The 25,701-nt window shown below is 38.0% G+C and overlaps 1 long non-coding RNA gene across 1 annotated transcript; it reads right to left on the bottom strand.

Annotated features, from left to right (window-relative positions):
• Nucleotides 1-1,929: 1,929 nt before the first annotated feature.
• LOC149788714 (uncharacterized) lies at nucleotides 1,930-23,804 on the bottom strand. The gene is made up of 5 exons (XR_016424422.1): nucleotides 23,398-23,804; nucleotides 22,767-22,888; nucleotides 11,964-12,078; nucleotides 2,493-2,599; nucleotides 1,930-2,040 (listed from the first exon to the last, which is right to left on the bottom strand). It is a non-coding gene; the product is annotated as an uncharacterized LOC149788714 (long non-coding RNA).
• Nucleotides 23,805-25,701: the final 1,897 nt, after the last annotated feature.

Here is a 25,701-nt window from a genome sequence, read left to right on the forward strand (position 1 = left end):
TAACCAATTTTTACATTGCCTTCACCATTGCAGAAATCTCTATAATCAATTTCCTAGTAAAGAAAAGCCAAGAAAATAAATGGACAGTTAATATTCACTTCAGGATCACAGACCTGAGGCAAATATGTCATTGTTAAATCAAACATTTTTATTGTGTTTCCTTCGACCTAAATATATATATATACTTGCTGTTACTCTAAACGAAGGCTGGTGATCCAGTTGATAACCTTTTGGGGGTTTTAAGGATGTCTTTAAAATTAAGGCCTTAAAAATGTTGAGATCTTATATTAAAAATGACAATTTGAGCCTTGCAGATTCATGTCCACAGGTGCCCAAATAAAAAAAAAAGGGGGGGGGGGTGCAAGGGGCAAGCTTGTTGGTGTGTTATAAAATAACTGACTTATCATCGGTGTGCTGACAGGTGATGTGTAATTAAATCACTGTTGTAATATTAATAATGAGTGAGTCTGCACAAAGGAATTTCATACAGCTAAACTAGCTCAACAACTAGAGGCAATTAAGAAATATATCCACATTCGTGATTCTGTCAAATGGCAGATACAACAGCATCAGGAAGCTCAAGTGGCATTTACAGAAGGTAAAGAGCTGCTATACTTGTTATCTTTTTAGGGATGTGCTTGGATTTTGCCCTCAAGCTGGAGCAGTCATAGGATATATAATAAATCGCCACGGTCGGAATTTATCCCCAAGCTGGGGTAATCGATGGGTAAAGTCTTATCCACAGTCGGGGTTTTATTCAAGCTTCAGGTGCAAGTTTTTGTGCATCTCCATGCCCTTGCATAAAACACAGTTACACGTTTTTTTATATAGATATTTTTCAGTTGTAGACAGGAATAATAAGTATTTGCGAGTGTTTGAAATGAATGGGTTCATTATGAATTGAGTGGCACTACATTTCAAAAGCAAAATTGGATTGAAATGCAGAACTGTAGTACGGAATTAGTGTTGGTTCTGGATCATAGAATGGAATTGTGTGTGTGTGATTGGATTTTTAACGTAGCTTGAATAATTTTTCAGTCATATTGCTACGATGTCTGCAGTGTGGCAGTTTATAGTGATGTATAGCACTGGGGCATCATGCTGCAAACATGTAGTATGATGTTGCACCCAGTCACATTATCCTGACACCAGGCCGATCAGTCCTAACACTAACCTCTTAATGCTGAGTGTCTAGCGAGGTAGCTGTTAATACCATTTTTGTAAGTCTTTGGTATGACTTGGCTGGGGTTTGAACCCATGACCTCCCGCTTCTGAGGCGGACGCTCTAACCACTAGGACACTGGAGTGGTCAGAATGGAATTGTAACAATTACAATGGAAGCAATTTGTATTATGCTTGTTGGGGCATTCCTCACTGATGGCTGTCAGTGACATCATCATGGGAATGTGTAACAGCCACATTTTGTAAGAACAAGGTGTAGTTGGTGAACAATACAGACACTTTTCTGCCATTTCCACTGGCATCATCTCATATGATGTTATTTAAAAAAACTTCCTACAACATACTCACAACATATAAAACCTATATGCAAATCTGATGAAAGCTGCTTGTGTTTCTGAAACACATATTCCATACTGGTGGCAAGAATGTCCAAATCTACATTACAAAAATGAAAACATTACCATCCATCTAGGAGTTGCAAATGTATGAAATCCTCTTGTTGGGTAGTTTTACTAACAGGCTTTACAGCAGGGCCTTCCATTAGATTTAAATGTGGCAGGTAAGTTGACAAAGTAGGGTGGGGGGTTGTGGGGACCTACCCCAATGGGGATAATTCATTTTTTTTTTAAAGTAGCATGGTGTAAAGTAAAAGTAGATGGGCTGATAAGGAATCCACTGAATTTACAGACTAAAGGTTCAGACATTTGTTTTTAAGAGAAAAATGAAAGAAGGAAACAATACAACAGATATTTTAATATGACTTTAATGTTTATTTTCTAGATTTAATTAAGATTATGAATCAGAATCAGTCTCCAACTCCACTGTAAAGTTTATCTATTACTTCTTCTGCTCAGGCACCTGCAAATTAAAACAAAATTGTAATGCTTAAATAAAGTCATATCATCTCAGCACTAGTTACATATGCAGAAGTCATGTTAATCAGCATTATAAAAATGTATGAAATTTTCTTCACTGCACTTGTGCTTCCCTTACTATCGTTAAGCCATGATACAAGATAACTTTGCACTTACTTGTCATTTCTGGCAAGTGGATGGTGCAATCAATTTGCACAAAGATGAATTTATTTCATCCAAATATTTCATGTGAATAAAAATTCCAAATGGAGGCACTTGTCCGATCAGACAAGATATATGCATATTGTAGTTAGCTGGACTCTAGCTCTGATAGTCCTGGGCAATAGGATAAGCTGATTTTGTTATCAGTTTAGAAATGCATCCGCTTTGCAAATACTATGCTTTAAAAGACGAAACTGAATCCAATATTGATGAAATAAGAGTCATTTGGATTACCTTGTTTTTTATCATTCTGCGTTGGTTGGGTGCATATTTGAGGGTCTCTGATATGGTCTCTTCCATTCCATTTGCCTTTGCTTTGCCATTAGTTTTCAAGCAGGCTTCTGCATGAGTAATACAATGTTTTAAAATAAGTTTCACAACAAAGGATGCATTGCATTTTTCTAAATGCCAGCAATAATCAATGGAATATTTTTAAAACATGTACTTTGAAATGTGTCTCAAGTTACTTTATCAATTCATTTAAAAATCTCTGGCAAGTCACATGAAAAACACAATTTAAATCAAGCCATACTTACTTATCAAAGACTTTCTCATTCACATCCTTTACCTCACACAATAAATATCAGCAACACCAACATTAAATTCACACAATCAGTACAAAACCTAGGTGTTACTCTGGACAGTACTCTCACATTGCACCAACATGTCATGAACATATGCAAGGCTGTGTATCTTGAGCTGAGACGCATCAGCTCCATTCTCAGATATCTTTCAGTTGATGCCACTAAAACACTTGTGTGTTCATTACTGCTTTCAAGACTGGACTATGGTAACTCAATTCTGTCTGGTTCATCTTAATATCTACTGCAGAGACTTCAAAAAGTTCAAAACATAGCTGCTTGGATCATACTTAGAGTACCACAATCAGAGCACACCTCCCCGCTGCTCTGTACCCAACACTGGCTATCCATTCGATCCAGAATCAAACACAACATTAGTTCTCTGTGCTACGTTTCACTGACAGACTCTAGTCCAACATACCTATCCGACCTCACCTATGTGTACACACAAGCAAGATACTTACACTCCTCTTCCGACAATCATATACTCATTATTCTCACTATGAAAACAAAGTCACATGGACAGCATTCTTTTGCATACCAGGGCCCAGCAACATGGAATGAATTGCCCACTGAACTTAGACACAAAGACGCAGTGATCCCATTCAAGAGTGCTCTCAAAACTACTTATTCTGACTACAAAAACAAACTTAATGACTTAATAATGTTAACTACCTTAAATATTCTCAGCATGTTTTTTATGTTTTCTAATTTCATGGTGTTTGTTTTTGTAATCATATCACTGTGTATGTTTTTATGTTGTCTAATGTTGCAAAGCGCTTAGAGCTTCTAAAGATTAGGCGCTATACAAAGTCCTCATTATTATTATTATTATATTTAGCTTGGATGAATATTTTTTAAATCAGTGGCCATAACTAAAAAATGGGATTTTGTTTTATGATCATAAAAGTATGTTGGACACCATCCATGATGTACAATGCTGTCTGACATTTCTATGCACCTAAGGTTTCCATCTCAAATATTAAAGCAAAATGCATACCGAATTTGACAGATTGATGAAAATTAAAAAAAGCAATGCTTACCATTTGAAAAGAGGCAATTGTCACTAGAATATTCTATTCAAAATGATATTAATTTTGGACACAGGGGATACCACCCCCATGTTTTCCTGACTCGTGATATGTCGGCCTATTCTGTGCACAGCTTTAAAAGATGTAATGTTTATCCATCGAGCTATAGAAATGAAATACATTTACTGTAGACTGTTTCTGTCAGCAGTTAAGTTGAGTAATTAGGTCAGGTTTATAGCTAGTTTACAAAATTCAATGTAGAATGCCAATAAATGACAAGATATATTTTTGCAAACTAAAGTGATCTTGAAAAAAGATTAGTAAAGTTTAACATTTTATAAAAAATAAGCTATTATGTGGAAAAGAAACAACAATGAAATAGGATGCAATGTGTTTACGTCTAGTTTTGGAAGGTACCGTCTCTAAGGTACCGTCATAATTGTACCGTAGTTTAATGGGTGGAAAGGCCATTGAAAGGTAAGGGCAGTGCGGAGACCATCGAGTATGTTCCAGAATAGCTGAATCTTTGTAGATACATAGATCCATTCGTAACTTCAGTCCGCAAGCGAAACACTGTACTTCGTATCCCAATCCTGACTCAGGTCCGAAGTAGACAAATCCTGTTCTAGCTAAAACATACGAAGAAGGTAATCCTTCCCTATCCGTAAGCCATTTTTGAAACGTGTCCAATCGACGGGCACAATCACAATAGTCAGGTAAGAAGACTGGAAAATGGTAGGGTTTGAACTTGGAGTTCTCACTGGATTTCTCACTCGATTCTTGCTGCGGCGAAGTCATCCTTCTGGTGGGTGGCTATCCTCTTACAACCAATGTTTTATACCGACATGTCCATATGGCAAAGTAAAGTGGGTGGGAAGCCGCACTCGCTTCTGCTACACGATTTGATAGACTTTTTCCAAGGGTCGACTGACGATGTGGTGTGTGGGTAAACGTACAATCTTGTTGGGTTGATAGGTGGTCACTTTCTCTAGACTGCAAGGCTTCTTTCAATATGCCAAAGTTGACCACTCGACTGGTACGATAATTCAGAGTAAGTCCTTTCACTTTACACTTCGTGTGCACTTCTCCTTGTTTGGCCCAGTATTCGTAGCCGTAATTTTTGGGACCACCACTAACGAAACTTAGAATCTTGTCATCGGGGTGCTTGTCTGTCCAGGCTCCTAAACGGTCTCCTTCGATGTCAGGGTGCTGTTGACTCGGGTGATCGATATAAATGCAACTGTCCATGTCAAAGTACAAGACACGTTCCCCTAACAGTTCTAAAGCTTCGTACAATTTTAAGCGAGCATGAGCTGTCATGTAAGCTGCAATGATGACATTTCCAAAGGGGTCATCTTCTACAAAGTTCAGATCTTCTTCGTAATTCACCAAGATCAAATCCTCACGAACGACGTCCACGTGTTTCATGAATTTGGCTTTGTCGTGAATCATCTGAAAGTAGCGGGAAGGTTCGGTCAAATACTCCGTCTTGGGTAAACACGGTCATTGTGCCATTTTACCCCACAAGCAATTTAACATCACTTTGGCAAACGATCGCCTGCCTTCGTTTTTCTCAATGTGATCTAAAGTAATGCCTTCTTGTGCCCAGAATTTCTCTCTGAATGTCTTTTGGTCTTCGGGAGTGTGACACCAGGACAGATAGCCACTGGCTTCTTGCTCAGTTTCAAAAAGGCATCCACGTAGTCTGCGAAAATGCCTTTCTGCGTGGGGTCACCCTTGTGGAATTATTGTGTCTTGGGAAAGTGGCAAATTTCGTACACTTCTAACAGTTGGTATCCCATGTTCAGAGCTTTGAACAATTCTACGCTGACCCATGTCCCCGTCAAGGCCCATTCTTCCTGGGTGTGATGACAAGGTTGATCTTGGTTGCACGTTTCAGCACAAGTACGGCACAAAGGAAACATAAGTTTGCCTTGGCAATGGCGAGGTAAGACGGGATGGTATAGGTTCGTGGGAGGCAAAACTTTGCACTTGATCAAGCCTTCGTATTGTCGAATGTTTTTTAGGTCGATGTGTTCGGTGAACAATTGTGGGTGCCCTGCAGGAAAGCAACAATATTTGCACACGTAGGGATACAGTGAACACACGTCCAAGTATTTGATTTCTTCTCCTTTCTCTTCGTCAGATTGGTACAGCAGGTGGCATTGGTCCTTCCTCCGTACAAACTATTACTTGGGTTCAGGGGGTCCATGAACTGGTAACTTTCCATGAGGCGTTTAAACTCGGGATCGGTGTTCAAACGGTGATTGTATTTGTGTTCCCACATTTCCACCACTTGGTATCCTTCCTGTTCTAACTTTAGGCGTGGCTGACAAATGGCCTGGTACAAGTCTTCCATGGTTCGTTGTAAGAACTGATTTTTAGTGCCACGGTCAGGGTAACAGACGGGACATCCGTGAAATAAGCAACCGTTAAACTCGTACATGATCTTGGGGTTTTCTAAGTCCCAGCCATTGACCGAATGCATTCCGATGATCTTTCGCCCTGTCCGTTGCGGGCATGCTGAATCCATTTGTCTTCCTTGTCGCACAAGTAATGCAACCAGCATGGGGCTTTGACCGAGTATTGACGTTTGACATAGTTGGTCGTTTGAGGACTGATGACAGCCACAGTGTTTTCAAGCATGAATCGTTGTCGGTAGACTAAGGAACACGCTTTGGCAATGGTGCAAGCCTCTTTTAAATGATCAACCCCTCCGTGTTCCATGAACAGTTCTCAAAATTTTCCACAGCATCGCCGTAAAATGTCCATGTCGGAACGACGATACTTTAGCATTTCTTCCTGAAAGTCGAAAGGGTCGGAGGCGTGAGCCTGGTATCAAGCGTAGAAAGTTTCTCGTTCGGTACGCATGTTGTCAGGGTCGTAATAGTGAGCCTGAGGCAAATGGGGTAGAACGGCGTGTTGATTGGCTTCTGTATTGAAAAAGTGTGGAAAGTACCCTTTAGCCATTTCTGTCATTCCAAACATTTTAGGCATTCGACTCAAAGGCATGGCTAAGTAGCTCATCGAATCTTTAAACTGCACTTGTCCCACTTGCATGAAAATGATTTTGGCTCCGTTCAAAGTGACTTTAGGACGCTCGATGCCACGTTCCGTATAACATCTCAAAAGAAACTGTCCATCGTATCCGGAGAAATTGTGAGCCATCACCGTGGCATGACAATGACAATCTCCATAATAATGTTCGATGTCCTCTTGGCTCCACGTCTTGTCGATGGGGTCTAAGACCCATTGTGTGAAATCGGCTAGTGTGTTCGGTCCTTGAAAGATTTTTTCATGCCCTCCAGGAATCTTACTGCAGTGAGGGCAATAACTCAAGATAGGTTCTTGAATCACTTCTCGCACGCTCGATGAGCCACGCAGAAATTAGGAATGTGAATACTGGTCTCTTGCATGCATTCGAAATTGAAAAGGATGAAATTGCCTTTCTTCTTCTTGTGACCATCCTCTTTCTCTGGTTGGGATTGGCATTTTTGTATGTAGCATTGGTGTTCCAAGTCCACAATGCAGTGAAAATGTGACATTTTTTCTTTCCTGAACATACGTGTGCCTTGGTACTGTTGATACATAGACCTTGTCCACACATTGGGCACAATCTCAGGAGTTGACAAGCACATTTCTTCTGTGAACCTTGCATCTTCAGATGTTGTTGGTAACAGGCAGGGCTGACAAATGTGCGCAGACAAGCAGGACAATGCACTGGTTCTTGCCCTTCGCTCAGACAGGGTTGAGAGGCCAAACATCCTGAGCATTTTGATCCACAATGTTTGTGTTGCTCTCGATTATTATAACCATCGTAAGTCACATTTCTCACAGTAATATTTGTATCCCAGGAATCCAGTGATAGTGGTAATGGTATCGAAATGGTCATCGTGATGATAGAGGTGAATGTATTTTCCATCCTTAAAGTCTTTCCCTCGAAACAACAGAGACCCGCGCACTTCTTGAGGGTGCACTTTCAAGGTGTATCGTGGAGCTAGGGCATCTTGCAATTTTTGCATCTCAGGAATGCCACAGGATGTGTCTTTGGACAGGCATGCTTGTTGTAACAGAAGTTCTGCTTCATTTCGTTGTTTGGCTTGGTTCGATTTTCGAATGTTCTCCCAGGCTCTTTTCCATTCTACCGTGTCGTTCTTGTCGGCATAGGTTCATCCCACCACGATGGCTCGGGCTAAACACATGTGGTCTTGAAAATTGTTAATTTGGACAAGACTTGTTTTGGTAATGCGAAGGTTGTTGACCAATAAGGTCTTTCTGCATTGTCCGGTCCCTTGAGGAGGAGAGACGTGGGTCATGTCCAGTGTGGCTTTTCCATCGGTGATGTCAAACTGGTCATTAGATTGTTGCACGTGTTGAATCTTGTCCATGACTTTGGAAGTGGTCAATTCTGCAGGGCTGCTAAACTCGATCCAAACAGGGGATTTCAAGCCGTCATGTTGTATGGAAAGTCTCAAGCGATCATCTTCTTTGGGTTGACATTGTCGCTTGAGTGTGGTGAGCAAAGAATCCCACATGTCGGTGATGAACCCTTTTGCTTTCTCTAACAGTACTTCAGACTTGAAATCTTTAAACTTCACTGTGTATTTGTAAGCCGTAGTTCTAAATTTTCTAGAGGGACGCTTTTCCGTCTCTCGAATGTCATAGTACTTTTCAGGGTTGACTAAGGGTGGTAAACTTTGTTTAGAGGGTTTGGATTCTGGTTCACTCATGTCCTCTTCAAAATCACTGGCATGAATTTGTGCCAAGACTTCAGCCCTAGTACGAGGCGATAGATCACGTTTCTGCCTCTTACTTTCTTCTTCTTTCTTCTCAAATGAATTGGATCATTTCATCTTGATAGCAAAAAGTCAAATGACTAAAGTTTAAACACCATGGATTAATTTATAGTCATAGCAGACCAGCGTATATAAAGGGTATGTGTCTTGTCCTTTCACTATTCATTTCACTCTCAAACTGAGCACAACAATGGAAGAGACTACCAAGATCGAACGTTTCATCAGAGCTTTGCGAGGGGTCATTAGAAAATTCTCTTCAGACCAGCCGAGGGACTACTCTCCTTCCTTTCAAGATAAAAGTCAAGATACTTGCTATATCTGTCAGAAGAAAGGGCATTGGTCTTCAGAGTGTCCAGACCGTCAAAAAAGAAAAAAAAGGGGTTAGAAGAGACAAAAGTCAAGATACCTGTTATTATTGTCAAGAAAAAGGACATTGGTCACCAGACTGCCCAAAAAAGAAACAAGAGGAGTCAGAAGAAGAGAGGGATTCTTCAGAGGAAGAGGAAGAAGAAGAGGAAGAAAACAGACAGGTGAAGAAAAAGAAACAGGAGAAGAAAAGAAGGGAAGAAAGTGAGGAGGAAGAGGAGGAAAAGACTATGACGGTGAAGATATTAAAAAAACAGAGAGTGAACAATGAGACAGAATAAGTCTATGAACTTTTTAAAGTGCTCTGTTGTGAATTGTGAATTGTAAATATTTATAAAAGAATAAATTAATTATAAAAGGTAAGTGTCTTTGGGTTTTGATTTTAAAATAAGAACCTACACTCACGCACACTCATACACAGACAGGTACTATTGGGTAAAATGGTTTTTTTTAGTTATTGGCAATTGAAAGCCTATCTCTTTTCGAGAGACGTGGATGGCCCTGAAAAGGGCCTTTTTTGGTGTAAGGGGTGAGTTTAAACAATCAACTTTAACTGTCTTAAGCCTTTGCCATGGCCAAGGCCTACTTCTGGACTGCGTACTGTTGATGATGATTTCGTTGAAATCACTAAGGATGGTGCAGTAGGCGTAGTCACAGGGTTGGAGTGTTTAGCTTGGGAAGGTCGTATTCTCTTCGGCCGTAATAAAGAAGTCTGATACATCTGTTTCAGTCTTCTTAACTAAAATGTCTAACAGTACCGTGACCGTTTGATTTTGACACCCTTGTTTCTTTGCTGCTGCGTCTTCTTCTTGTTGTTTTTTTCTTACCTCTTCTTCTTGCTGCTGTTGCTGTAGGAGAAAAGCTTGTTCCGCTTCCTTTTGCTGTTGTATAAATTTCTCCAATTCTTCTTTCTGTCTCTGTCTAAAATTTTCCATGTGCGGTAATGAAGGAGAAGGTGACGAAGGTTCAGGAACAAATTCTTGCAAGGTAAAAAAATCCACAAAATCCCAATTCACCTCTTCTGAAAGTAAGTCTGGGTTCCTTTGGGTAGTCTCCACCATCAGTGCACCCAAACTGATCGTTTTCTGAGTTTCCGTCATGTTGAAAAACTGTCGCTTAGATTGACTACGCACAGGCGCTAGCGAATCTATATAGACTATGTGACGTCACAGACTGCTCTCTTCGGATTGGACGTGGGCTGACTGAATTTTGTAACGCGTGTTTGGATTGGTCAACAAACTCAATCCGTTTCAATCCTTCCTCCCCCTATAAATAAGTACAGTTCACTGCATTCCTTCACCTGTTACTCAGCACCCCAACATGTGGACCGATGTACAATCTTCAACGCTTGTGTCTTCGATGATGTTCCGGACGGACATATCAATGTATGTCCGATCCAACTGGACAGTTATCCACAGGACAGACACCAGCCTGTGGATGCGAAGAATCTTATGTGGGGCATCAAGGATGCCTCAAAAGAGTCTTAATCTATGGTCCTGCAGTCAGGCACAGCCTAAGGTCAAGAAGAAGATGTCACAGATGCCCTTTATGTATATTAACATAAAACCAAAGGCCCTTTTCAGGGCCATTCCTATCTCTCGAAAAGATCTTGACTTTCAATTGCCTACCCCTTTTTTTATTTTTTTGTTTAAAAAAATAATAAAAAAATAGAGACCCCTCCCTGTTTCAATTTTCGCCTGTTCCATTTTCATAGACCCATCAGGTCGGGACCTTATTAAAATAGGGTCCTGACCCTGTTCCATTTCCCCTAGTCCCAAGACAGTCCCACGATTTATTCCCCATGTTCAATTTCCCTTGTCCCTAGAGTGAATAGTTTTTTTTCTTTCTCCCATGTTAAATTCCCCTTGTCCCTAGAATGGATATTTTTTTTTTTTCTCCCATGTTAAATTACATAGTCCCCAGAGTGGATATACCCTTTTTAACATGGAAGTTCCCTAGTCCCTAGACCGTCCCTATTCACTACTACCATTGTCATTACCAGCCTGAAACCCAATTTAATGCCATTTGTATAAATTCATTTCAAATAAATATTATGATATAGTTGAAGTGTAAAGTCAAGCAAGTATTCTGTTTGCAGATTTTACATTTTAGATATTATAGTAAAGTCATATTTTCTCTTGTTTAGTAAACTTTATTGCAACTGGTTCCAAAATAGTAAATCTTATTTAATGTTCATTCACCAGAATAGGTATTAATACAATCCCGAATTAACTGTATGGTACTAAAATATACCCTGATCTTGTTTGAGATTGTAATATACAGAACTATACCTCAAGACAACAATAATATATTGAATTTATATTGTATCAAGACTGTCATGGTTATGAACTCCAACTTTATTCAGGTTTTTTCATAATAAATGATCATCTTGTGCTATGGTTGAAAAGAAATCAAAGTTCAGTTTAACTCCATTCTCTCCACATTTGTAAGTTGTTAAGAGGCATACTCATCCTCAGTGTTATAGTAAAATGTAATCTTATTTGGATCAATCTTGGTGGTGTAATATATGAATGGAGAAAGAATATTATCATCCAGATTAAAATATGTTTTATTCAGACTCTACTAAAATTTTTAGTTGGATATGGGTTACGGAGCCTGATGTGTACGAACAAAGCAATGTGTACCATGACCTTTTTAATTTAACATTTTAAACTCCTGCAGAAGAAAGAGACTTTTTAGATCCATTAATCTGTATTAACAAAAACATTTCTTCAGTATGATTTTCAATTACTTAGTATTGACAAAACTCATATTTTAAAGTTGTTGTTTTTTTGTGTTTGGTTTGGCCTTTTATGGTAAACCAACACAAGTAAGTTATTTAGTGCCAAGGCACTTTAAGTATAGTGCCTTGCCCAAGGACACACCATGGTAGCTAACCCAGGTTGGTCTGATGGTAGAATTTGAACCTACCTTATTTCACAGGTCCAGAAAGCTAACCACTGAGCCACTACAGCTCCCCATCTTATAGTGGAATGCTGGTATACTTTATGATCAAGAAGGATGGGTTGGGGTATGCATGTTGCATCTGAAAAAAGTGATGGAATTTTTGTTTACATAATATTTTAGTCATACAATATGAATCATTTTCTATAGATTTAAGATGTATCAGATCAAGTTAAGAAAAATCATATATTCTGTTTCCTGGGAATGTACTAAAATTCACTGTTATTGTTTGATTTTTTGGTAGTAAGCTTACTTGGTATTTTTTTCTTTTTAACTTGAATACCTAATTTGTTAACATCCTATTCTAAATCTTCAGAGTTCTGTCTATTAAGTGACAACTGTTGATACATGTAGGGAAGTTTTTGTTTATATCTTTTGATTTTTGTGATTCTGGAAGTTGCAGTATTTGTTGTTGTATTATAACCATTTCAGTAATTTAATGAATGCAGAGTATACTGCTCTATAAATGAAATTTAAGTGAAAATAATGTAAAAGTATGTTTCACTGCAAATATAAATTGTTTAAAATAATATATCATTTATCATATGACTATTCAATTGTGGTAACTAGTATTCCATCCAATATCTATATATTAAAATATGTCTTTTCATACAGCTGGTGATCATTTAGATACAAGTCCAATTGAACATAATCAAATTATCAATGCAGGTGTTTTTATTAGTAGTAGTATTGCAAGTATAAGTGTTAGTATTAAGATTTCATATACAGGTATGATAAGTGTATCATAATGTTTAAATGATGCTCCTTGTTACAACATAAAATATGTTCATTGAAACAAATGGTTCACTGGTAAATTGGCAGCAAAGGTCTTCACTGAATTATGTTGCATAAACTATTTTACAATAAAACATATATGATGCATCTCAATTATGATGAATGTGAGGAGGAGGATTAATAATAATGCAATTTAAGTTATCTTCATAACATAAGTTCTAGCAGATGTGTAATTTTTATGTGGTTCATCATCAGTTTGAAACTGGTCTGTGATTTCTGGATCTGGACATACCTGGTCCCCTGCTGTTGTGCTGCTATGGTCTTTACAGTTCATTAGGATATCAGTTACACTTGGTTTACATTTAGAACCCCATGGGATGGAATGCCCAGTTTGAAACTGAGAGAATGGTTAATTATCCATAATATAACTCCTGCAGTTATTATTAGGTTTGATATCAAGGTCTTTCTTTAAAAGCTTTTCAACTCAGGTTCTGTTCTACCATACAGATAAATAAAGTCAAATTCAAGGCTTTCAGATTTGTCCAGTTTGTTTCATGTGTTGCGGCAGACAGACTGTATATTGCCACTGTACCATATAAATATCAGTGCTTAGTCTGCTCTCAGTTGCTGTGGTTTGATTAGTTACAAGTGTCATCACATGTGACTAATTATTGACCAATGTAATGAAACTTGTATAATTAGAAGGCTGTATTTAAAAACTCTAAAGATCTTAAAAAGAAAATTGGATCGGGGTAAGTAAAACCTTTTACTTTGACCAATTGGCTAGAAAATAATTTTCAATAAGTTTAAATTGGATAATAGTAATATAATAATTAATTACACAAATCAGAATAAAAGCTATTTGCATATCCCCTTACAGCTGTTGCTTTTTCATAGTACTAAGTAGAATAAAGTATAGTTAAGACAGATAGCTTTAAGCTAGAATTAAACTCAAATAAATTGCAAGAAATCAAAACAAACCCAGGATTAAAACTAAAGAAATATCCCGTCATATATACCTTACATCAAATAAAGAAACTCAAGATGGATAACAACAAAATTAATGTCACATCATCAAATAGTTATCTCAGCTGCCTGGTCAACCTAAAGGCAGATAAACTAAGGCAAACTTACTCCGAAGCAGTCTCATCCCCCCTAAGAGAAAAACGACAGATACAGTTCTTAACGCCAATTTTCAACTCGACCCCAACTGACTCGATGAGTAGACTCTACCTGTCACCAAGCGTAAACGAGAATGTGGACAATCTACCGAGTAACCGCAAAACTACATCCGACATGAGTACCCAAACTGAGGAACAATACTCAACAAGCACAAAAACAACCAAGACCACGCTGGTTAAAAACACTAGCAGCCAGGGGACTCAAACTGAGAACCTACTAGATGAAACAGAACGCCCTCACCCTACCACAAATAAAGCAGTCACACACGACTCAACAAAAGGTAAGAATAATAGGAAAACCAAATCCCAAATACCAGTTAGAAAGAATAAGGAACACACTAACTGTCAGAATACAAGACCCAGCAAGCCGGTTATGGACAACGAAACAAAGTCAGCTAAAGAGACAAACACCAGGGGAAAAAAGACCAGTCTGCAAAATATCCAAAACAAGAAACACCCCGCTGAACTGACTCTCTTCGTCAAGGGAGTAAATTCCAAAATAACGAAGTTAGCCTTTAAAACCATAGCATGGCAATTGAACAAACATCACCAAGGAGAATTCACGCTTAAAAGCACTAGAGACGACTTGCTGATAATCAAATGCACCACTGAACAACAGATTGCCAAATATATGGAAATTGAAAGAATAGGCCAAATAAATGTTCAGGTCACTAGACACAACAGAACAAAACAACACATAGACCCAAACCCCCCAAAAACACACAACAAAGGAGTCATATACGTATCAACTCAAAATAAAACCAATGAAATAGTAGACTACATAAGGAGTAAAGGACAGGAAGTAGAGAAAGCAATCCGCCTAAAAACAAGAAGGGGAAAGGATAGCACTGCAGTGGTACTCTTTTTTAAGGGCGCCACCCCAGAAACCATCAAAATAGCCGAAAAACTCGAGGCTAAAAAAATTTTTGCTTTCAAAAACAAACCACGGTTCTGTGGCAACTGCAAAAATTGGGGGCATTACTCTAAGAGTTGCGGAAACCTATTCCGGTGCAATCAATGTGGTCTTCACCACCCAGACCGGAAAACATGTAGCGCCACCAATCAGCACTGCGCTAACTGTAGTGGTAACCACAAACCAAACCACGCAGAATGCCCCAGGGCTCTTAGAGAAGCCCTAATAGTCGAATATATGATCTCCCATGGGGTAAACTATAAGCAGGCCAAAACAAAAATCAGGATACCAAAAACAAAATAAATAGGTTGCACCCTCACTGGTAGGAAACACGCATAAAACGAAAACAACAGTAAATTAAACAAACTATTAAGACTTTTTGCACTAGAGATGGATTCCAGAGCAGAAATCAAAATATGGCAATGGAATGCACGCGGCCTTAGGGCCCACGCTGACCAACTAAATAACAAAATACTTGAACAGGAAAGAAAACCAGATGTTATATGCATACAGGAAACCCACCTAAATGATACCTCACGTATCCCAAACATCATAGGCTACAACACCAAATACCTAAAGCATCGATCCCCCACAGCAAGAGGAGGGGGGTTAGCAACCTTTGTTAGAGATGGAATTACATCAGAAATGCATAAATTAACAGATAGTAGACCGCCCAATGACTTCGAAATACAGATAGTCAAAATAACCGCTCAAACTAAGCAGGTACTAATCGTTAACCTCTATGAAACAAATGAGCAGCGCAATTTAAGTGCAGACGAAACAATCAAAATGATTAAAGACTGTGGAGAATGGGTGGTAATATGCGGGGACTTCAATGCGCACAATGAACTATGGGGGAGTCAAAAGACGGACATTAAAGGAAAAATTGTAGAAAAATGGGCACAAAAATGCAACTTAGTTTTTCTAAACAACGGAATGCACACCCGGATAGATGACAGAACAGGCCACACATCAGCAATAGACCTATCTCTATGCACACCAAGATTAACAGGCATTTCTGATTGGCAAGTTGATGAAAGCGACCCTATGGGAAGTGACCATTACCTTATAAATATAGAAATACAAATTAGAATACCTCAAAATAAAGCGTCCTTCACACCAAGATGGAAATACGAACAGGCCAACTGGATTAGGTTCAAACAGATAGGTGACTCAATCGACCCAGAAACCATATATCACCGGGACATTGACACCTTTAATGACAAATTAATAGAAACCATTAACACAATGGCCCAAGAAACAATTCCTAAAACTAAAGGAGTAGCACCCAAACCCACGGTGCCCTGGTGGAATAATGAATGTAAAATAGCAATTAAAGAGAAAAAAAGAGCTCTAAACAAATTCAAAAGAACTAAAAATAATAGGGACTTTAACTACTACAAGGAAAAGGAAAATACTGCCAAACAAACTATTATGATAGCTAAACAAAACTCATGGAGAGAATTCTGCTCAAAACTAGATATTAACACAAAATCGAAGGAGGTGTGGCAAAGAATTAAAAAAATGAGAGGCAAAACTAAATCAATAACCCCCAACATACCTGGACAAAACAACAAACATAAGGCAGAATTATTCGCAAACTATTTCGCCAACATGTGTAGCAATACCAACTTAGAGGATAAGTTTAAAAATCATAAAAGGCAATTTGAGGAAAGCAACTCTGACAACATAAAGGAAGCAGGAAATAATGACGGCCCACTAAACCTTCCGTTTACAGAAGCCGAATGGAGAAAGGCCCTCGCCGGCAAAAAGACCACATCCCCCGGGGAGGATACTTTGGGGTATGAAATGTACAAGAACCTACCCAAAAAACTTGTCACAATTGCACTTAACCTCATTAATAAAATATGGGAAACCGGTACCATACCTATAAGATGGAAAAAGGCAGTAGTGGTCCCGATTCTTAAGCCTGGAAAACCCTCAAGCGATATAAAATCATACAGGCCCATATCACTAACAGACAATATATGTAAAATAATGGAAACTATGGTAAACAACAGGCTGAAATACCATTTAGAAAGCAAAGGACTACTAGCTAATACACAGAGCGGGTTTCGCAACTACCGAAGCACAATAGACCAACTCATGAGACTAGAAACCGCTGTCAAATTAGCATCTAGAGAAAAATTTTAAAAATCCAGATATGTTACAGCCATCTTCTTAGACATGGAAAAAGCATATGATCTAATGTGGACTAAGGGACTGATAAGTAAACTTAAACCATACGGAATAACTGGCAATATATACAAATTTATTGCTAACTTCCTAACCGATAGAAAGATACAAGTCAGACTAGGACAAGACTACTCCGAACGATACAAACTGGAAAATGGCACGCCACAATGAAGCGTAATCAGCCCAACTTTATTTAATATAATGATAAACGACCTGGAAACAGCGGTAAAACCCAACCACCTTGACTTATCCCAATTCGCCGATGACAGCGCCGTATGGAAAACTGGCAACCCGGCCAGCAGAGAAACGACCAAGCACTTACAAAAAGGACTAAACGATATAGGAAATTGGACAGATAAATGGGGATTTAAATTGTCACCTCTAAAAACAGTAGGCATAGTTTTCAATCCGGGAGGTGGCCACCCCCCACCCACTCCAAACTTAACCCTAAAGGGGGTACCCATCAAATTCGAAAAACAAGCGACACTCCTAGGTATGGTATTCGACCACGAACTCACGTGGGCAGCTCATATCCAAGAACTCGTAACGAAGTGCAAACGAGACATCAACCTCCACAGAAACCTCAGAGGGGTGAATTGGGGGGTTGATCAAAAAACACTCGTTACCCTATATAGAGCACTTATAAGAGCAAAATTGGACTACGGTTGCCAGGTATATGGAGCGGCGAACGCCACGTTACTAAAGAAACTAGACACAGTCCAATCAAAAGCGCTAAGGGTATGCACCGGCGTCCTAAATGGTACCCCCACACAAGATATCTTAATAATAGTAGGAGAACCCCCGCTAGACCTAAGGCAGAAGGAATTGATGCTGCGATACTCGACTCGAATATCAATACACCAACCCAACCACCTCACGCTACAAGCCCTCTTAGCATGCGACAAACCATTCGATACAAAAGGAAAAAATAAAAAAATACCTAGTGGGAAAATAATTATAGAATTAAAAAGGAAATTTCAAATCGCAAATATCAACCCAGAAAAAATAAGGTACTACCCAGACCCCCCGTGGACCTGTCCCACACCACAAATAGATCTTAGCTTACGTAAACTAGGACAAAAACAAAATGACCCGATAGGACTAAGAGCATCAATACTAACGTACATTGACAACAAATACGAGACATACACGCAAATCTTCGCAGATGGATCAAAAACCAAAAATCCGAATAAAACTGCAGCAGGGATAGTGATCCCAAAATTAGATGTCGCCGTTGGAAAAAGACTCCCAGACCAATGCGCTATATACACGGTAGAATTCATGGCAATACTAATGGCATTAACATACGTCAAAACATACCCCACAACTAAGGCAGTCATTCTAAGCGACTCTTACAGTGTACTACAATCGTTAGCAACAGACCAATCCAAGAGCAGACCTAATATGATTAATCATGCAAGATCGCTACTTAAAGAGATTGAAAAAAACAACAAACACGTTGAATTCGTATGGATACCCTCTCACATCCATAATCCCAGGCAATGACAAAGCAGATGCAGAAGCAAAAAACGCCACAAACGAACCAAAAGCCCAAAATATAGCATACAGCATCACTGAAATCAATAACATGGGACAAGATCAATGACATGTGGCAAGAGCTATGGGAAAAATCGGATGCAAACAGTCTAATACACACGATGATGAAAAAAGTAAGTAGAAAAGTCGAAAGTCCGACCTTCAAAAATCCATACGATATAACAATAATAAATAGAATAAGAACAGGTAAAACACTATTGGCAGGATGCGCAGGGAAACACATAAAAAGGGGACCAACCGAAAACTGCCCCTACTGCCCAACTCCAGAAACAATCGCACACTTAATAAATATATGCCCCAAATACAACCAGGAAAGGGCCGAACTAAAATCTCAACAGGAACAAATAGGAGAACGGTGGACATACCCGGAGTTACTTGTGGCAAAAAACAATAACATAGGAATGACCTATAATAACATCATGACATTCATTAACAAAATAGGCAAAAGGGGACAAATCTAAACCCAATGAAGGGTTGGGTATAAAGAGAGACCATGTAAAGAAATTAAAACCAATAAACCTAAAAGATCGAACCAAAAAAGAAAAAAACCAATCAAAATATTACAAATCACTGTTTGGGAATTGTGACGGCCGGCTCGGGCTAGTGGGTTCACAGACTGACACCGCCGCTCATAACCCGAACAATAAAAACCAGATAAGGACGAATATTACAAAATCACTGTTTTGGAATTATAATGGCATGCTAGGCCCCGTAGGTTCAAAAAAAAAAAAAAAAAAAAAGAAAAAAAGGAAAAAAAAAAAAAAAAAAAAAAAAAAAAAATTAAAAAGTAAATCAAAGACCAGTCAAAATATTACAAATCACTGTTTGGGAATTGTGACGGCCGGCTCGGTATCGTGGGTTCACAGACTGGCACAGCCGATCATAACCCGAACAATAAAAACCAGATAAGGACAAAATATTACAAAATCACTGTTTCGGAATTATAACGGCATGCTAGGTCCCGTAGGATCAAAAAAAAATTAAAAAAATATAAAAAAATAAAAATAAAAAAAATATACATTAAAATAAATCACAAATAGCTAAGCTAAACAAAAATAACAGGTAAATAGCCAAGTGGTCAAAGCGAAGGGAAACAAAGGCAATCAAACCACCTCCCTCGAAGAAAACATCTCACGGCGAACATGGCAGTATCAAAAGGACGAGAAGACCAAAACAGAAACGGACACGGGATAAGGCAGAAAGAGCTGAAATAAAGAAGAGCAGGAAAAGGCACAGAATGAAGTTAAACGTCCTAAGGCAGTAAAAGAAGAAAGAACAGGACACTTGCAGACCTTGGGGAATGAAGGCAGAAACAATGAAAAGAGTATGCCTCAAATAATCAAACCACCCCCACCCCCCCAGTATGAAAAGAATTGCCTTCCCGAAATTAAACAAAAGAAATAAGGCCACCCCCCCCACATCTACTTATAAGTGTGAATGAGAAAGTGAGCGTGAATGTGTGTTGTCGGGATATGTGGGAAAAGCAGAAAAACGAACAAAAATGTCTATAGCCATCACACAAATATAGCATACACACTCCCTACCCACCTTTTTTTTCTTTTCTTTTCTTTTTTTTTTTCTTTTTTCCAAACAAATTTTACCACATAGGGCTTTCATTCTGACCCACGAAAGCCCTCTTTTGACCAACAACTTACTGGCCCTGAAACACACTGATTGGTTTAAAGCCACACGTACGAAATACTTAACCAAATTGAGATCTCCAAAACAAAATAAAGGGCTACTAAAAGCCTACTAGATGTGAAAAAATTTTCGGAAAATTCAAGTACGCAAAGTACACAAAATTTAATAGACCTTACAAAAGATAGGAAAATTCACAACTCAGGAATATCTGAAGCGTATGTGACAATCACATGTTTGGCAAGATAGTACAGGAATAGCCCAATAAATATAGGGAACTGGGCATTGATTGCAACGAAAATTTCATAATACTGCTGCTGGTGTGCTTCGGTTACTGCCTGAAATGAGAGAGGAGGGAGATGCAGGATGCAGAAACAGACCACCAACGGAGTACAACGATGGAGAAGGTTGCAGCGACGAGAGCCTGGGCGGGACCTTTTGGGGCACCTGGGCTTCGGCTTGCTTGCTTGGGGGCATTGTATAAGTTAATCGCTAAATTCAAAAAGTACACAAACGTGTACAAACTAAACAGTCGCACATACCGAAAGGTGCACGTGACTTTAATCCAATGAATGAATGAAATGTGTGCTAGAGGGTAGGGTTAGCAGTTATACTCCCAATTATGTTTGTGATGAGCAAAAGCAGCTGCACAAATTTGAGCTTTTAGTTTGGTTCTGGTAGGGTCAAAGGATGCAGGTACATTTTACATTCATTTTTTACTAGAAATAGCTATTTTCAATATTTTTCTGTGACAAGGCAACTAAAAGAATCAGTATGTGCCTTATGCATGAATAAAGTTCACTAGTACTATAACAAATTAGCATACTTTTCATCACCTCTGTAGCAGACACAAATAAAAGTCGGCAGCTCATTTGCAGACTAAGTTACGCATATGATCTCCAATGCTCATCTAACTGTGACAGGCAGTCACCAACAAGCCAACCTATTTCCATGCCTAACTCAAAGTAAATCTGAACCACATTATAGATTTAGCTTATGTGTAAATTTATAAATGCTAGGCTTGTGATAATTAGGTTCATGCCTTCTACCTTAAAAATTAGAGGGATGTCAAAATACGAAACTATCCAGTGAGACCCATGATGTTAATTTTAATCCCTATGGGATTTGTGACATAAAAAACCCAAATGCTTTATGTATTAAAAGGTAACTAATGGGGGCAGGATCTGCAGTGAATCAATGGTTAGTATGCTAGACTCCTGATAAAAATGTTTGTGTTAAAATCCTGTTATCAAGTCAACCAGGTTACCTACTGCAATGTACCCTTGCCTTACTCCAATTCCCTCAGTACTCAGTAAACAACTAGTGTTGCTGTACATAACAAAACCAGTCCATATTGATTTTACATATTTTACTAAATCCTGACAAAAATAATTCTCTAAATAAAGAATGATTAATATGCGATGGTCTCGCATGTAATCAAGCTCTTCCAAGCTTTTAATGATATGAACCGATTTATCAATGTTTATCAAATTTGCATGAAAAACTATTTCTTATTTGTCATCAAATATGTTCAATGTTTTGATCATATAAGCATTTCTGCTACATTAGATCAAAATAATCTTTTTGTCAGAAATAGAGCCCTTATAGTATTTGCAAGGTCAACCAATCAGATGCAGAATTTGAGTTTAATATGAATGAATATCTTTTTTACAAAATTGCTCTTTTGCTATATCTTGATGAGATAAATCTATTCACCAAGTCTGATGAAATTAATGAGAAATAGTTTTAAGAGCAGTAGCAAGAATGGCTAGTGAGATGTAGAACCACCACATTATATGCACAGATTTTGCTTATAGCCTCAGACATACAAGCAAATAATTAAACAAGTCAGATCTAAATTGGATCATAAACACTGTTGTGCAAATCATAAGAAACTCTGCCAATCAGATGCAAGGTCACTTCACTACCATACCTTTATCACACTCATAATAAGCATCATTGTGAAACTTGACTCTATAAGCCCAATGGCCAAGCATGATCAAACTTGAATCAGCAGTAGTGGTTATAACCTCATGTATTTGTATGCATCTTCACTTCTTCAATCTAGATCTCATTTATATAAGCATGTATTCTACGTTTAGTAAAAACTGCACTACATGTATAAATATTGCATGCGGTGGTAACATACTCAGATGAAAGATCACCTTATTATTATTAATGGTTAACACTCATCAAACTTCAAGGACAACTTAATGATTTTAGCCTATATTGTGGAAGTATGGCTTTTAGGCTGGTTAAAAAACTCAACTAATCTTATACATGATCACATGTATATACTTGGATTTTGCTCATTATTAGATTTATCCAAGATGTTGATTTAAGCCCAAAACCAAGTTTTATATAAACAAATTGATCAGAACTATGGACTCCAAAGTAGCTAATTTCTTACTGTTGAAAGACAGAAGGGGATGTGAAATAAATAACACACTCTGGACCATTACATAAACCCACTTAGCCTTTTGACCAGTTGAGATAAAATATCAACAATAATGTTAAATAAGATTGATAAATTATGTTTTCTCACATTACCTCTAGCCCTTTTCAACATGGATGGTATTTTTCTTCCACATATGTCAGCTCTTAATTAGTGGCCCTTTCCCATCATGAATGTTGTAGGTGAAACTCTCAGAATTAGGCTTTTTAATTTATATCTGTAGAAGAAAAAAACTATTGGTCTGCATATATCAATGTCACCATTTCTGTATTAGATTAAAATACCATATGTGTGTGTGTGTGTGTGTGTGTGTGTGTTAATTTTAGAATTTAAGCAAACTTGTCTCCATGTGTTTATTTTAAAACTGATGATGATAACACATAACAGGTTCAATGGATAAAATGTTATTTCTTACTTCTTACAACTGCTCATTATATCTGAATTTACATTCAATGTTTGTTTTAATTAACATATTTGGGATATTGGGCAAATTATTTATTTTGTAGTTTATCATTATATCATTTACCAGTCTTTTATCATTCAAATATGTAATATAGTACCATTATACTGACTTCATATTCTATATGATATCCCAGCAATACATATTAAGCAGATAAGTGCAAATAAAAATGTTCAGAATGTAAAATTTACTCCAAGCTCAAAGAAGATCAGCAAAAGATAATATCCAACAAATTACCAAACAAAAAGCGAAGTTAACGCAGTTACCTTTATTATGACGTCTCCAACACCAACGGTACTGTACAGCTACGTCTTCTGAGTTTTACCGTCATCTTGTCTTTCAAACCAGAATTAATTTCTTGAGCTCTTACAAAATGAAGAAACTTTTAAATACTATAATTTAAGCAGCTTCTTTACATGCCATCAGATAAATTATGGCACAGTGTTATGTCTGTCAGCAAAACGCAACTTCACATTTGGACGGCGCGCTGTGTGGGCATCGCCGACACAGCAACTGACATGAATTCTCTATTAGCAGACAATGATTCGGAATAAATCCTTCGCAAATCTAACATTCTCGATTTTTCACAGTTACACTTTTCATTGTTGCATCTGTTTGATTGTACAATTGCTAATGATGTTCAATGAATCAACTTCAATTCATCTGCTGTCTGAAATCCCGGTTCAGTTGGTATTTTCTTCCGCGCATGATGCCGTGTAAATAAAAGATACGGTCGACATTCAAAGTGGTTTAGGTTAATTTATTATTTTTCTTTATTAAGGTCATTTGCAGAAAGTGTTTCGCTAGGGTGAGAAAAAAAAATATAACAAAAAGAAAACTTTCTTTTCCAACGCTAATACTGTATATATTTCAATTTGTGATTGATGCTATAAATAAAAAAAAATGATAATAAAGCATTTTAGCCCGTGGCTTCGGCACGGCACTCGTTTTTGTGGGTTTTTTAAAATGTTGTTAGTGTTGTTTTGGGGTTGTTTTTTGTGTGTGTACCACACTAAAAAACATATCAGGTATTAGGCCTAACGTAGGAAAAGAAATTATCCTCTATTTATTACTATTCTTACTGTCAAATGACGCAAAAGTGATCAAATTGCTATTAAGATTTTGTTTTGTATAACACTTACCGCTCGTTTTCCTCGAGATAAAGCAGCCACTTCAAAATGATTATAAAATCTGTGACAGATGAAAAACGTGGTTTAAATAATTCGTAATCGCCTGCCTTAAAATACTGTAGGAATTTGCTAATGTATTTCATGGCCCTCGTTTGAATAGATACCAACGATCATGTATATCGACCAAATTTTGTATATTCCTGCCCACAATCATGTATTTTGTATTAAACCGTATATTACACGAGCGCTCTGTGGCAAACTCGGGGGGGGGGGGGGGTCTCTATTATACCCAGAGGCGTAGCTATGATATTTTGCGCCCGGGGACGAACTATAAAATTGGCGCCCCAGCCCCCTCCCCGTTTAATCACATTTTTGAATATTACCCTTGTTTACTTATTATAATGTAACGTTGTAAGCCTCATTTTGGCGCCCCTGTACCTTGGCGCCTGGGGACATATGTACTCCCCTTCCCCCCCCCCCCCAGCTACGCCTCTGATTATACCTGCTGTATCAGTTGAGAAATATATTGAACAGATCAGGCCCCAATACTCTCGCTCTGAAAAACATTAAAATAATTATATGCAGAATATCGGTAGGTCTCCCTCTTGCCGAAAATGTCAGCACCATATATATTTTGCAAGTAATGTAATGGGTATAATAACACACACACACACACACACACACACACACACACTTTTTGGGGAGTGGGGGGGGGCAACGGACAGATGCCCCCATTTCCCCAAAAAAATAAAAAGTATTTTATATTTGTGTATTTCCCCCTCAGATGTGTTCTACGTTTTATTAAAACAAAATTTTATATAAAAAATTTAGTTTTTAGAATTTTTGATGGGGTATTTATGTTTCCATAGTGTTATCTAAAGGGTTGTTCGTCCGAGTCTGGTTTCCCTCACCTTGCTCGAAGTTCATTCCCTTGAAATGTTTTGTAACCTTTGCTATATGTCGCCTAGGTCTCAGTGTTTGCTATATGTAATGGTGTTATATTGTGTGTATGCTATATTTTCTTTATGTTTGAGACAGCAAGTATAGATCAAATATCTTTCCCAGTTGTATTTCTTCCTTTATGATGTTATATTGTATCTTTTAATTTGTTTTATGGTTTTCTAATTTTGACGATGGAATGGTGTACTATTTAGATTTTGTTTAAAAAAAATAATTTCCTATTTTATTATTCGAGTGATAATATGTGTCGTTCCTCATAATAGTCTTTAAAGATGTTGATAGGTAGGTTACGCTCGATCCAAGGTTCACGCTTCTTTATTCTCTATGAGTTTTTCCTGGGTCGCGTTAGGCCTCCTTTATTTAGTTTATCTGATTATGCTTTATTGAAAGATCCAAACGTTTTTATGAGACCACATTATTCTATAATGGTCAACCATGCAGTGCGGGAGAAGTTAGTAGGGTTTTAAACTAAGTGTTATA

Source organism: Sinohyriopsis cumingii, chromosome 11 (genome assembly GCF_028554795.1).
Source record: "Sinohyriopsis cumingii isolate HCF-2022 chromosome 11, ASM2855479v2, whole genome shotgun sequence".
NCBI lineage: Eukaryota > Metazoa > Mollusca > Bivalvia > Unionida > Unionidae > Sinohyriopsis > Sinohyriopsis cumingii.